Consider the following 12,497-nt stretch of genomic DNA (forward strand, 5'->3'; position numbering starts at 1 on the left):
AAATACATATGCAATTTGTCTAGCAACAAACTTGAGTCTACTTGTGCTGCTCACTATGCTCTATGAATCAGCAATTAATTTTTTAGACTTTATATATCCCCAGCACAAACTGACATGGATTTTCCTACCACCACATAACTACAAAATTAAATTCCTCTCACACACATTTTGAACTTCTGTCCAAAACTGGAAGAAGTCTGCATAGTTAAAGACTTGCCATGTGTTCCACCATTCAGAACTAGAGCTGGGCTTCCAGATAGTTCCTGTCTTATCTGTCAGGGATACAACCAGCCACAGAACCATAACAGACCCCAGGGAAGACATCAGATTTAAAAAACTAACCAATACAACTTAACAACTAAACCTATCTATATTTGCCCAATCAGAAGTACATGTGTGGTAGTAACAAGAGAATCACTTTGAGTTATGATTCTTCAGCTTGTCTTCTCCAGACCTCTGTCTTTTCATCCAAGCTGATAGGCAAAGATTAATTAATCAGTCTGCAGTACAACAGTTGTACTTTTTTTCCTCTGCAAGCATTTAAAATACATGTCCTCTCCTAGATTTTCTCAAGGGACAGTATCCTACACTTAGCAGTAGAGCAAGAAGTGCACAAAGCTTGTATTTGCATTCCAGTATTAGAAGGGCAACCCACATGAACCATAAGTTTGGCTAAACTCCACACAGACAAACCTTTTCCATCACCTGCCCTTCCAGAAGGAGCAGAGAAGGCAAGAACACCTTGAAAAGCAGATAACAATTACCCCTTACCTTTCTGAAGAGGCCGCCGCCAATTAGCACATTCCTGGAGCTTCTGAATCGAGCAAGAAGAAGAAAGGAGGGGGAAAAAAAAAAAAGGGAGGAGAGAGCTGTTTTCTTCCTCAGCACAACAGTATTTCCTGAGGGAAGGAGGAAAAAAAAAGTAGAAAAAAGGAAATAAGCATTAATTTTAATGATTTTTCGAAGAGGCTACTGATTACAACTCTTGCTTGGCAGAGCTACTGTGTCACTACTTCTGCACTTCCAAAATACCAGTTTAGGGTGTCCTTTATTTTCTCCATTGTCACCTTACCAAAACAGGGACTATGAATGTCAAGTCAACCACTAAGAAAATGCAAAGAGATTCCTGTTAGAATGGAATAAAGTCCCATACTAAATGGGTTAAAGTCCAATTCCAAAATATTCTCAAGCACTTATTCTATTAAGTAAACAAGCTTCAACCAAGTTCACACCCAGTTCTGTAAAAATTCAAATGAGCCACATTTACTATCAAAATAGTTGGCAAAAGGCAAATTCCAACATGCATACTGAACATACAGGTATATACCGACATTTAAGTGCTTACATACTCTGCTTCGAGAGGATCATACCTACAATTATGAGGTATTTGCAATTAACCATAAGTTCTGTTTCTTTTTAAGAAAACTTCTCTTTTTCTTAAGACAATCTATTCCAGCTATATCAAATCTTTCAGTAACAGCAAGAGTATTTGTGTAGGGTTTTTTAAATCAGAATGAAGGGAAAGGGAACTAAAAAACCTTTTGACTAAAGGTACCACTTTGAAATCAAGCTTCACTCCCTTAAAACCACAATTCCTCACCTCAGACCATCTCTCTCTGCCCTACTCTAACATGACTTTAAAGAAACTTACAGAGAGAGATTTAATGGGCCCCTCCCTACCTCCAGTACCTGCCTCTGATGAAAGGCAGGAAAATCAAGTGGAAAATTATTTTAAAGCATGAATGCAAGACATTATCATCTTTGAGGAAATGGCAATCAAGGTTTTCCACAGGGAATGAGCAAAGGGAAACACGACCAGTCTGTTCTCCATCATACTTCGTTGGCTTATATTAGTACAGAAAAACTCTATCCTTTTCTGTCCCATGGAAAATCTGAACACAAGTTCTCAAAATAAGGAAAAAGTCTATGCTACCTTACATTTCCACACATGCTTCTGCCACCCCTCAAAACAACAACCCATCTGCTAACAGCAGATAGACATCCTAGTCTGTTGGAAAACATTTCAAATAATATATATTATAATAATATGTATTATATCCCCAACAGATAGGATATAATATAAAAGGCAGCACTTCCATCACAGCATTCCCCTCAAAGCCACCACGTCTGTCCAATCCTAAATGGCCACAGTTCCTGCATTTCTCTAGGGGACAAAAGCTCTCTTTTTCTCTCCTCCTGTCATCAAGACTTAAAGCTGCAAGAGTAATTCTGTCCAGACTCCCCTTTAGATAAGCAATGATTTAAAGAATTCATGAAGTGGCAGTGTAAATAAACAATGAAAAACTAAAAGATCACAGATGACAACACACAAAATGTGCACTAAGGAGAGAAAGAACAAGCTCAGTGATTCAAAACCTCTTCTGCCTTGTTATGTGCACCCATAAATAGGCACAGCAATAATTTGACAATGTGAAAGAATGGATCCTGACACAAAATATAGCTACTCAAAAACCTGCCTCCTCAACCTTCTGCCTAAAGGCAAACCTTCCCACAGCGTTTAATTTCACTTTCTCAACGTCTTACACCCCTCATCAGTTGCATTTCTGCTTTCTGTCAGCTTTCACCATCTTGTACTAATTGATGCGAAGCAACTTAAGCTGAAACCTGGAGAACTCAAATAGTTTTGGTTTTTTGTTGTTGTTTTGGGTTTTGTTTTTTTCTTTGGCTTTTTTTTGTTTGCTTGTTTTAAAAAAAGGAAACAGTGCTACAGCCCTAACAATGGGGACAGGAGAAGAAATGACCCTTAGTGAATTGCTCCTGACACGTGTACATCCCGAGGCTATGTGCAAATCAATACTTACTGAGCAGCTCAGCACAGATCAGGTTGCAAAACGCAAGAAAAAAAGAAATTGTATCACCCCCTCAAACATATATTATTTTTGTATCCCTAACTCAAGTGAGTAATTTGCTTTTCTTTTTCATTATCAAATCAAAAGATTGCTTTTGACAACATTTTTCTCCCTGCTAAGAAATTCCACACACCTCCCTCCCCAATCTCCAGCAAAGTCCAGTAAGAAGTAAGATCTCCAGTCTCCAGTAAGAACTGAAGTATTGGTTTTATTTAAAGTGCTTAAAAATTTTGCACTTCCATCTTATTACTAGCAGGAGAAATAATTTAAAGCAAACATGGAAGATTTGAAATAAACAAATTTGCAAATCAAACATAAAATCAAGAGGTGGCAAAAAGGAAGCCTTAGTGCAAAAAAACAGTTTTTAAACAACGTTCTCAGGCAGACAAATCTGTCAAGTACCACTTAGAGATATAGGTTTGACTCAACATGACTTGCTCCAAAGAAGGTGAGATTGGTCTGTTCTCAAATCCTCAGGCAAGAAAAAAGGTAAAGGGAAATAACGCATTACCCAAATCCTAAGTGGAGAAACCTTGCAAAATGACTTACAAAACCTAAGACTTTAGACTTGACTAAATTTCTGGCACAGCCAGACATAATTCATACAAAAAAATGTCAAAATGTTTTGGGTACACAGCCACTACAGGAAGGAAACAAACAGAAAACTGGGAAACACTGTATCAAAACCCAACAAATCATTGACATCAACATTAGATAAATGACTAGGCATATGTTGAGTCAAACACTCTCAAGATGGGGTGTGAGTCAACTCCTGCAATGAATTTAGCAGAGTTGCTTTCCTACATCTAGCTTAATAAAAAAACAATCCTCAATTATTCCAGCTAGGTCTGGGTTCTCATTAAATCTTACATGATGTGTGCCCATTCTGGACAGCACCTTAGCTGGAGATTTAAACATGGAGCAGGGATACTGGAATGAAATTTTGACTAATCCTTGCTGAATGATGATGCCAGATTTATTCTTCCTGCTGCACAAAGGTAATGTTTTTTCCAGGCATTTCCCAAATGTAGCCCACTCCCTATAGAAAATTCAAAAATCCTGCAGGACATTTGCAGGTTCTAGGTCTTAAGTGATCCAGATACTGAAATTTTAGGAAAGTAACGCTCCTCACTTGCAATCTGCACTGCATGACTGGCAAAGAGCTTGCTGACCTTATGTCTAACTCCTACATGGAACCCCATCAGCTCTTGGAGCAATTCCTGTGTCACCAGAAGCTCCCATGGTACATGACCAACTTGGGTGATTTTCTGCTGTATTGCATTTCTAGCTCTATGATGGCTACTAATTTCATAACACTGAGGAATTAGATCAGAGCACTGCTGTTTGCAACAGAACCTTCCCCAAACCTTTTCCATAATATAAGGCACCTCAGGGTTTAAACCAAGGTGGGCAGCATCATCAACACCTCTTACAATTTACAGAGAAAACCAAGAAGTGTTCTCAAGGTTCTTCAATCTACATTTAACTAACAGATACTTTTCTTCAGGTGAATTTTATGTACACTCAGAGTGTAGTAATAGAGGTCAACTTTGTATCACAGTAAAAACTTACTTGCTTTCTTTTCCTGTTGATTTTCAACCTTTTGATCTAGGAGAGGTAACAGAACAACTATTTCCTTAACCTCTATTGAGGGAAGTAGCAGTCTCCATTTCTTATTGCAAAAAAACAAACAAGCAAGCTAAGAAAAAAGATTAAAATACCTACTTTTAAATAGCATGATGAAACTGAACAAAACCTCTCAGCCTTGGGTTATAAATACAGGAACCTCTCCTACTTCTGAATCATGTTCTTTCTCCAAGCTATTTTCTACCATCTACAGCTGACACAGAATCAGTATTAAATAGAACTCGCACGTTTCATTTCATGTAACATTTCATGAAAACACAATATAACGTTTACCTACAGCAACATGAAAACAAGATAGAAATTAGCAAGTTCTCATTTATTTTATTATGAGTTAAAAGTATATACCTATTATCCATGCATATGTCTATGTGTATGTGTCTCATACATACACCAGGGTAAGCCTTCTACCACAAACACCTGTATTGGAGACACTTGTGAAGAAAGAAGCTTCTTCAAACAAATACTATTTTCCCAGAACTGTATCTGCACAAAGACAGGAAGCTCTACTCAAAGTTCTTCTCAAATATCTATTACAAAAAGCCAAGAAAAGGCAACCAAAATGCTGTTGTAGAACCACAGACAAAGCACAAACACATGTTAAGAGTCAACAAAAACACAGATCTCTTAAATAAATTTTCCTTTTATTTTCCTTAATGAACTCATGGGATCCATCACCAACAGATGTCTAAGTAAAAGACTAGATTTTACTTACATGAAATATACTTCCTATACAAGCACTGTAATTTTTATTTATTAATTTTAACTCAAATGCCAAATTTTATTTTTATATCTCTGTATAGAGGTGTTCACACAATTGTTTCCAATGGCTTTAACGTTACAGCTATCTGTATCTTCCCACCTGCTTTCCTTGGATATTGAAAAAAGCTCTTCCCAAAATGACATATCTCCATGTGAAAAATCTGATCTTTCAGAAGCACTATTCATATGGATGCACTTAGGTAACATGCCTATTAAAGCATACCAACCTCTGTATGATATTTACCTACCAGTCTAACTGCAATGACCCCACCAAGAATGAAAAAAAATATTTAATTTTCTCTTAATCATCTGGAAAGTACCTACCAAGCATAAGCAAGATTTTTACCCATATTTTATATGCAAAGTCTTGAGGACCAAACTCAGTGCACTGAAGTACAATGAGAGATACTCATCACTTGAAAAATTTAGTCCCTTCCAAAGAAACAGGGTGAGAATAATTTTGTCAAACATTTATTTCTCCCTTTTAAGCTAGATCTTGAAGAAAGCAGTATCTTTGTCTAAAAGCCTTGCCCCCCAACCTTCCCCAAGTGATTGGGTGACAGGATGCCAATAAATCAGTTAAAATAACTGGTGGAGAGGGGCCCAGGATCCAGGACATAAGGGACACAAAAATCAGGTGCATGGCCACATCTGGGGAAGCAGCATCCTGCTGGGGCTCCCTGCTGGGGTGGCAACCACTGCTGCTCCCTGCTACCAGGTGGTAGCCTTGTGTGCTGCTGTCAGAGGGCTAGTGCTGACTTAACAACAGCCCCAAGGATAAGGGGGGGTGGGAAGAGGGCATGCAGAAGCTTTTTTTTGCAGCGACTACCTCTTGTCTTACAAGCCTGATTTCATATTTTTCTATCTTATTCTTAGTTAAAAAGAAGATACACTTTATGTTGGAAATAGGTATTTTTTTTGAAGCTTGAATCATTTAGCCTATTAAACCCAAGCCTGTAATATGGGTGTTATTTCTTAAAATCATACAGTAAATGCGTTAAATTATTGATAGTCATTAAACAGGAAAAAAATTTAAACAGCTCTCAGCTTTTATCAATCATTTATGCAGTTTCCACTTGCACATCTCACTGGGTTGCTATCATATAGCACAGAGCAAAGAGCACAAATCCTGAAGGCATGAATTCATTTTCTCTTGATGCAGAGTACAAATATTCTTGGCAGCAGGAGAGAGGCAGAATGGCTGAAAGGAGGCTCTGTCTTTTGCAGTAAACAGGTAGCAATACCGGGGAGCAGCAATTGGAAGCACCAAAGCCCATCCACTTCTGCTGTAAGGGCCAGTAACAACGTCATCAATCACCTCCAACACCTGGCAGCAGTTACAGCCAGCCTGACAGTGTTTACAAATTTGATCCCTATTTGAAATACATGTTAATTCAATGGCGTATGGGGAAAACAAGGAGCACTGAGGTGAATAGTAAGGCATCCAGCAACTTGAGAGAGATGAAGTTTTCACCCCAAGCTGCTCACCAGCTCATGAGCCAGTAAGAGCAATGATGTACAGAAAACCCCAGCTTGTCACACTGACAGCCTGAGCTTAGAAAATGACAGACTGGGATAGTCTCTTGAAGCTCTTATGAACCTTTACTGGGGCAAGTTACAACTAGACCTAACCCTTTCAGCAGGTCCAAATGACTCACATCAATATGGGGAATCTAGACACAGATGCCAGCTGGTGGCACCTCACCTGGCTGCAATAGGCCAGCTACCAGCAAAGAGATCTTTACCAACATCCCTTTTTTGTCCATTTTATCCATGGACTGAAAACCTGTCTTACAAAGCTTCTCTCTTACCTTTCATTCCTGGCAATTTATTGAAATTCACAACTTTATAATGCAACAAGGAGAACACAATCCACGGTGACAAGTCACGTATGATTGCAGCATGCAAGGACCGACCTGACATACCTCTACAGCAGTGACTATAGGTGAGCCATAGCCATAAACATTTCAATGCAAAACACACAAACCCCAGCTCTGGCTAGGTATTCAGACAGTAAAGCCATAGCCCTGCAGCAGTCCTGCTACTGTAACCCAAATTAATTTGTTTTAAACTACCTTGTGTCTGTTTAAATGAGCTGTAATAATAGTTCTGAAGCAAAGTGCAGACACATCCAAAAGCTAAACACAATGCTGAGGACGGCTAGAGAATTGTGTGTCCACACCCAGAGCCCACTTAGAAACTACTAGCAGGAAAAACTCGTCATAATCCAAGTGTTCCACTCCCAGCAATGGCTTCAATCCCTTGAAAAAACCATTTCTGTCCACATAGAAAAAAAATGGATGGTAGAGATTAGGAAAAAGTACAAAAAGAATCATTGTCTGTAACCAAAAATCTAAGTCCTACGGAGGTTAGTATTTTTTCCTGAAAACAATTCAAGAATGCACTGAGTCGAGCAACTAGATAATGCCAAATGTTGATACAAAAGCAGCCAGGAAAAGCTGCAGTCACTGGAAAACATTTTCTAGCCTGATTGTTTACAGGCAACTATGTTATAAAATACAAAAATATTCATTTCCAACCATCATTAGTGCAAATCTACAACATGTTAAAAAAAGTCAATTAAGACACACATCTCATTACACTGAGTCCCAGGGAAGACAGCACAGTATTTAAAGTAATACTACGAAAGCTATTAATTTCATCACATATCAACAAACTAAGGAATTCACAATAAATTTTAATATCATATTAATCCTTATCTATATACCAAACTGTAAGAGTAATAGTCCATTAGTATTACTAATGCAGCACACAACCACTAGCAGCCTTCACAGTGGTCCAGGAACCAGTACCAAGCTCAGAGAGATGCCCACTTATCCCTCAGGCCATAAGCAGTGTTCCACCGTGCTGCCAGCCAAGATAAGGCCAATGGCAAACACTGACAGGAGGTGCTTGGGCCAGCTCCAGAGCTGCCTGCATGAAGCTGCTGCTGCAGCTGAAGGAAGCACAGGCTGAGCATCCACCTTTGCCAGGGCTGCTGCCCCCTCCCCACTGCCACAGCCTCTGAGGTGAGACAGGGAAAAGGGTCTGGTTTACGTGGGTGTGTGCATGCAGAAGTATTCACTGCTTGTAACACATCCTTCTTGCAAAACCTTTTTTTTTTTTTTACCCTCAAATTCCTATCTCCTCCCTACACCCCACTGAGAATGTTCACTTCAGCAGCTACAAGTGCTATTAAATTCTGTCTGGCCTGTAAAGCACATCAGCCTTCCAATGAAGTATCTGGAATTTTTATTTTGAAGACACAATCTGAATCTCTAGCTAAGAAATGTGGTGGAAGCACACATTCCCTTTCCTAACCAATGCAAAGCTTGTATATTACAACATAAACAAAGGCTACAAAATAAACACAAATCCCCAGACAGAGTTCTCACGACAACTGCAGCTAAGTCTAATGAAAACCAACTCTGAACTAATAGTTAAAGCCTTTCAAAACTTCCTTACTATTTGTAAGGAATACATTATCAGAAGAGAGATGCATCTTTAGTACAGAATTGCATGATTAACTGAATGATCACAGATTCACCCTCAAGGCTTAACTATTTGAGTTCCAATAGTTTCAGAGGCAGGTCCTTTCTGTATTGGATAGTTGGGTTTGATACAGCAGGTCTCTGTGCATACTCACAACCCACTCCACTTTGTTTTAATAAACAGATTCCAAGATAAAAGTCATTTAAAATAACAAAGCCAAACAACTGTCAAACTACCACTAATATGAGCCTTCAAACAGGTTTCCATTTAATAAATCATTTTGGTGATCTAGTTTCACACCACCCCAGGGAAAGTTACACATATAACAGAGAAAAATCACTATCAATATGCAGAGATCATTTGGCAACCATATCACTACTAGTAAAGACCTGTGCAGTGGCACCATGCTTTCCATGCATTGCATATGCAGGACAGAAGAGCTTACACCAAATGCATTAACTCCAGGCTTGCAAAACCATCAAAAGACAATCAGTTCTGCTTCAGGTGCTTGGTCATCTACTCCTCCATGAACCAGCACATCGTGGGCGTGAGGAAGGTAACAGAGCATTAGTGGTGGGTACTAACTTGCTACTCTTGCTAGGAAAGTAATTCCAATAATTTTCAAAAATATTTTCTAATGACCCCAAGGGTTCAGATAATGACCCCAAAAGTTCAGAGACCTCAAATATGGAAGACATTCCTCTGTTAGCTGAAATTTTTTCATGTCTCCTGTTCAAAGATAGCACTAAGAACATTACTATTATGTACATTACACGTTTTTAGATATTTATGACATTAATACTTCCTATTATTTTGTAACAATAACCTACATTTAAACCACTTGTCATATTTTCTTTGCATCTTAATAAAATTAATTCTCTTATTCTGTTCACAAGTTCTGATGTTTCTTTCCTTTGTCACAGACTTCTGCTATCAGTGGTCAATGGATGAGACTGGAAAGTCTCATCCAAGAAGACAAAAAAAAAAAAAAAAAAAATCAGTGAACCATGATCTGAGTGTGCATATATAGTAGGCTGTATTTTCCACCTCTAGCACATTTCCTTGTCCTGGAGCTCAGATAGCCCTTAGTCAATACCTTTCCTCTGGAAATTCATCCAAGAGCTAATTTCTCATTACAAGAAACCCAGCCTCAGGAATTTAATCAGCAAGCAAAGCAGAGGGGCAAAACAACTGTCTCCAAGGGACTCTTTACAAGGATAATCTCCTGAATGAAACTCTTATTACTGACAACTCTGATGTTCCTAAAACAGTATAGCTGCAGCATATGGATGCCTGATACAGCATGATACAATTCATGACTTAATACTCTATATTACTCATGCTCCAAGATCAGAGGCTTTTCCATAGCTCATATTTCTCATTTGAATGATTTCCTCTTCTCATCAAATAATATGAAATATTTTCAAATAGAAGTAAATTGAGCAAGAAGTTAACTAACTGGTTATCTTAAGTTATCAACTAAAGCAAGTATTTTCATAATAATTGCAGTTACAGCTAATGGGAAGTGCAGAACTAGAATTCCTGTAAGAAAGCTTCAGCTGAACTTCTGTGAACAATAAAAAGTGCAGTAGTCAAGAGAGGATGTTCAGGATTAAGAAAAGAGGTAAGTGACAGAGCAGCCAGACCCCAAAATGACCAACAGGTAACCAGCTGTCTTTCAGCCAGAGGCTCCAAGTCTGCAAAGAGCACCATGGTAGGAATCACTTGACTTCCCTGAGCTTTTTCCAAGCCAGTTCACAAAACCAAGGTGTATATGGCTGTTCCTGCATCTCCCATTTGGTCTATCCTTACTTCCACGTATCAGCAGCAATGTCAGCTGCAGTTTATGCTCCAACAATTTCAAGTAACACAGACCAGAACCATTGCACTTGCCTGAAACTTGCACACAAAATCCCTGGCTATATTCCATGGTACCACCTGCTCCCTGCTTCTCCAGCCAGCATCCCCATGTACTTGTCATGCAACATCCCACACTGCTGCAAAGGTCTTGAGCAGGTGAGACAGGAAGAGCTGATGGGTTTGTTACAAACATCTTGGAGACCAGTTTAGAACACAAAATTTAAAAGCTTCATTAGCTACAGCTCCTCTGCTTATGCTCTGTGTCAAGAGCTGAGTCAATAGAGAATGTTTAGATAGAAAGAGATGGGGAATTTTTCAACACTACCCATATGATTTACAAGGTTCAATCTCATTGTGGATGACATACACATATTGAAAAGCTACTTCTGGCCTTTTCTTGTTATTCTGTCAGATGCAACTACAAACTATCACTCTAAAATTTATGGCAAATATCACTTGTCAATAGGTTGTTAAGAAGTAGAGAAAAGGTGAAATTTTTACTAGTTGGACTGTGAGAGAATTTCCCATCATACTGTAGCACATATGTAAAGCTTCTCAGCAACTTGTTCCACGACAATGGATTTGAAAAGCAAGAACTGAGGGGATTATTTGATTCAGCATCTAGTTCAAGTGGCCAATTCCTTCAGCAATCAATACTAATCAGCAAGGTAAAGCCTTGTAAGAAAAATCAGACAGAATTTGAATCCTTCCTGCTGCATCAAGCAGGGCTCTGAGGTCTTATGGCCAAACACAGACACCTCAGCCACCGTAATTTTAAAAAATGAATTTTATCTGGGTTCCAAATACATACCAGGGTTCCTTCCAAATGACAAAATACAAAAGCTCACCCTTTCTATGAAATTCTGAGAAGAAAATTACATACATACAACTAGGGTCTAATACTGTCTATTTATTACTTTGCACTTCAGCTGTGCAGCAAAAACTTGAAAATTAGCACAAGGGACCAGGGAATAAGAGCAATACATTTTAGAGAAAAACACAGACCATCTTCACACACACAATTTCTGCATTAATAAAATCAGGAATTTTGCTTTTTCCTATTATTCATATATTTCACGAGGAATTATTAAGAGGTATGAATTACACAGTTACAACAGTATGCATGGGGAAAGCTGAGTGTCAAACCTTTAATAACTTAAACACCCACACCTTTGGGTCCTCAGGAAAACAAAATAAATAAACAAAAACCACCCGAACAAAAAAACCCTCACAAAAGGGATTTCAGCTAGATTTTCAAATGCCCCTTCTGTTAAGTTAAAGCCCATGTTTCATGCACTTCTATTTCCTTTGACAGCATATTAAAACAGAAGTCTTCAGGTCATCAAGCAAACCAGAGGGCCTTTGGCAGCTTTTAAAGCCCAGTACACAAGTTGTGTTTTAACAAACCCATGAGCCTTTGCTCATTTGTCTTTTAAAAGCAGAAAGTACACAAATCTGTTTTCCCCTGTTATACAGTCACTCCAAATCCCACTGCAATTACTCAGTAATCCTTGGCATAGCTGTATGAAAATGACCAAACCTACAGTCAGAGTAATTTGGCAGGCAAGCCATGGGGACTAGGTGGAGGCGGGGGAGTTGGGAACACGTTGTTTCCAGGAGTGCCACTTGCCTGGACACTAGAGCAGAAACCGGACAATGCAATGATATGGTAGAACAGAATGGCTTGTCTGTGTTTATCAGGGGACAGCTTGCTTGGATAACAACAGGAAGCATAATGAATTCAAGCTGTAAGAGAAGCCAGAATCAGAAGGAAAAGTACTAGGGTTTGGGATTCCTAGAAAACAGCTGATGAAAAGGAGATACAGTCTTGTGGCTGTGGACTGTTCTGCAGCAATAAATCCGGCAATG

General features: G+C 38.9%; 1 protein-coding gene across 24 annotated transcripts in view; it reads right to left on the reverse strand.

Annotated features, from left to right (window-relative positions):
• Nucleotides 1–12,497, reverse strand: part of ZMIZ1 (zinc finger MIZ-type containing 1) — a 335,481-nt gene that overhangs the window by 285,176 nt on the left and 37,808 nt on the right. For 22 of the 24 annotated variants that reach the window (XM_085583390.1, XM_085583389.1, XM_077784564.2 and 19 more), the window contains exon 1: nt 772–842. The exons of the other annotated variants lie outside the window; for them this stretch is intronic. The gene's annotated coding sequence lies outside the window, so the exon portion shown is untranslated. Of the gene's footprint in view, nt 1–771; nt 843–12,497 lie in introns of those variants that run through there. 24 annotated transcript variants of the gene reach the window in all.

This window comes from Lonchura striata, chromosome 6 (genome assembly GCF_050655825.1).
Source record: "Lonchura striata isolate lonStrDom1 chromosome 6, ASM5065582v1, whole genome shotgun sequence".
NCBI lineage: Eukaryota > Metazoa > Chordata > Aves > Passeriformes > Estrildidae > Lonchura > Lonchura striata.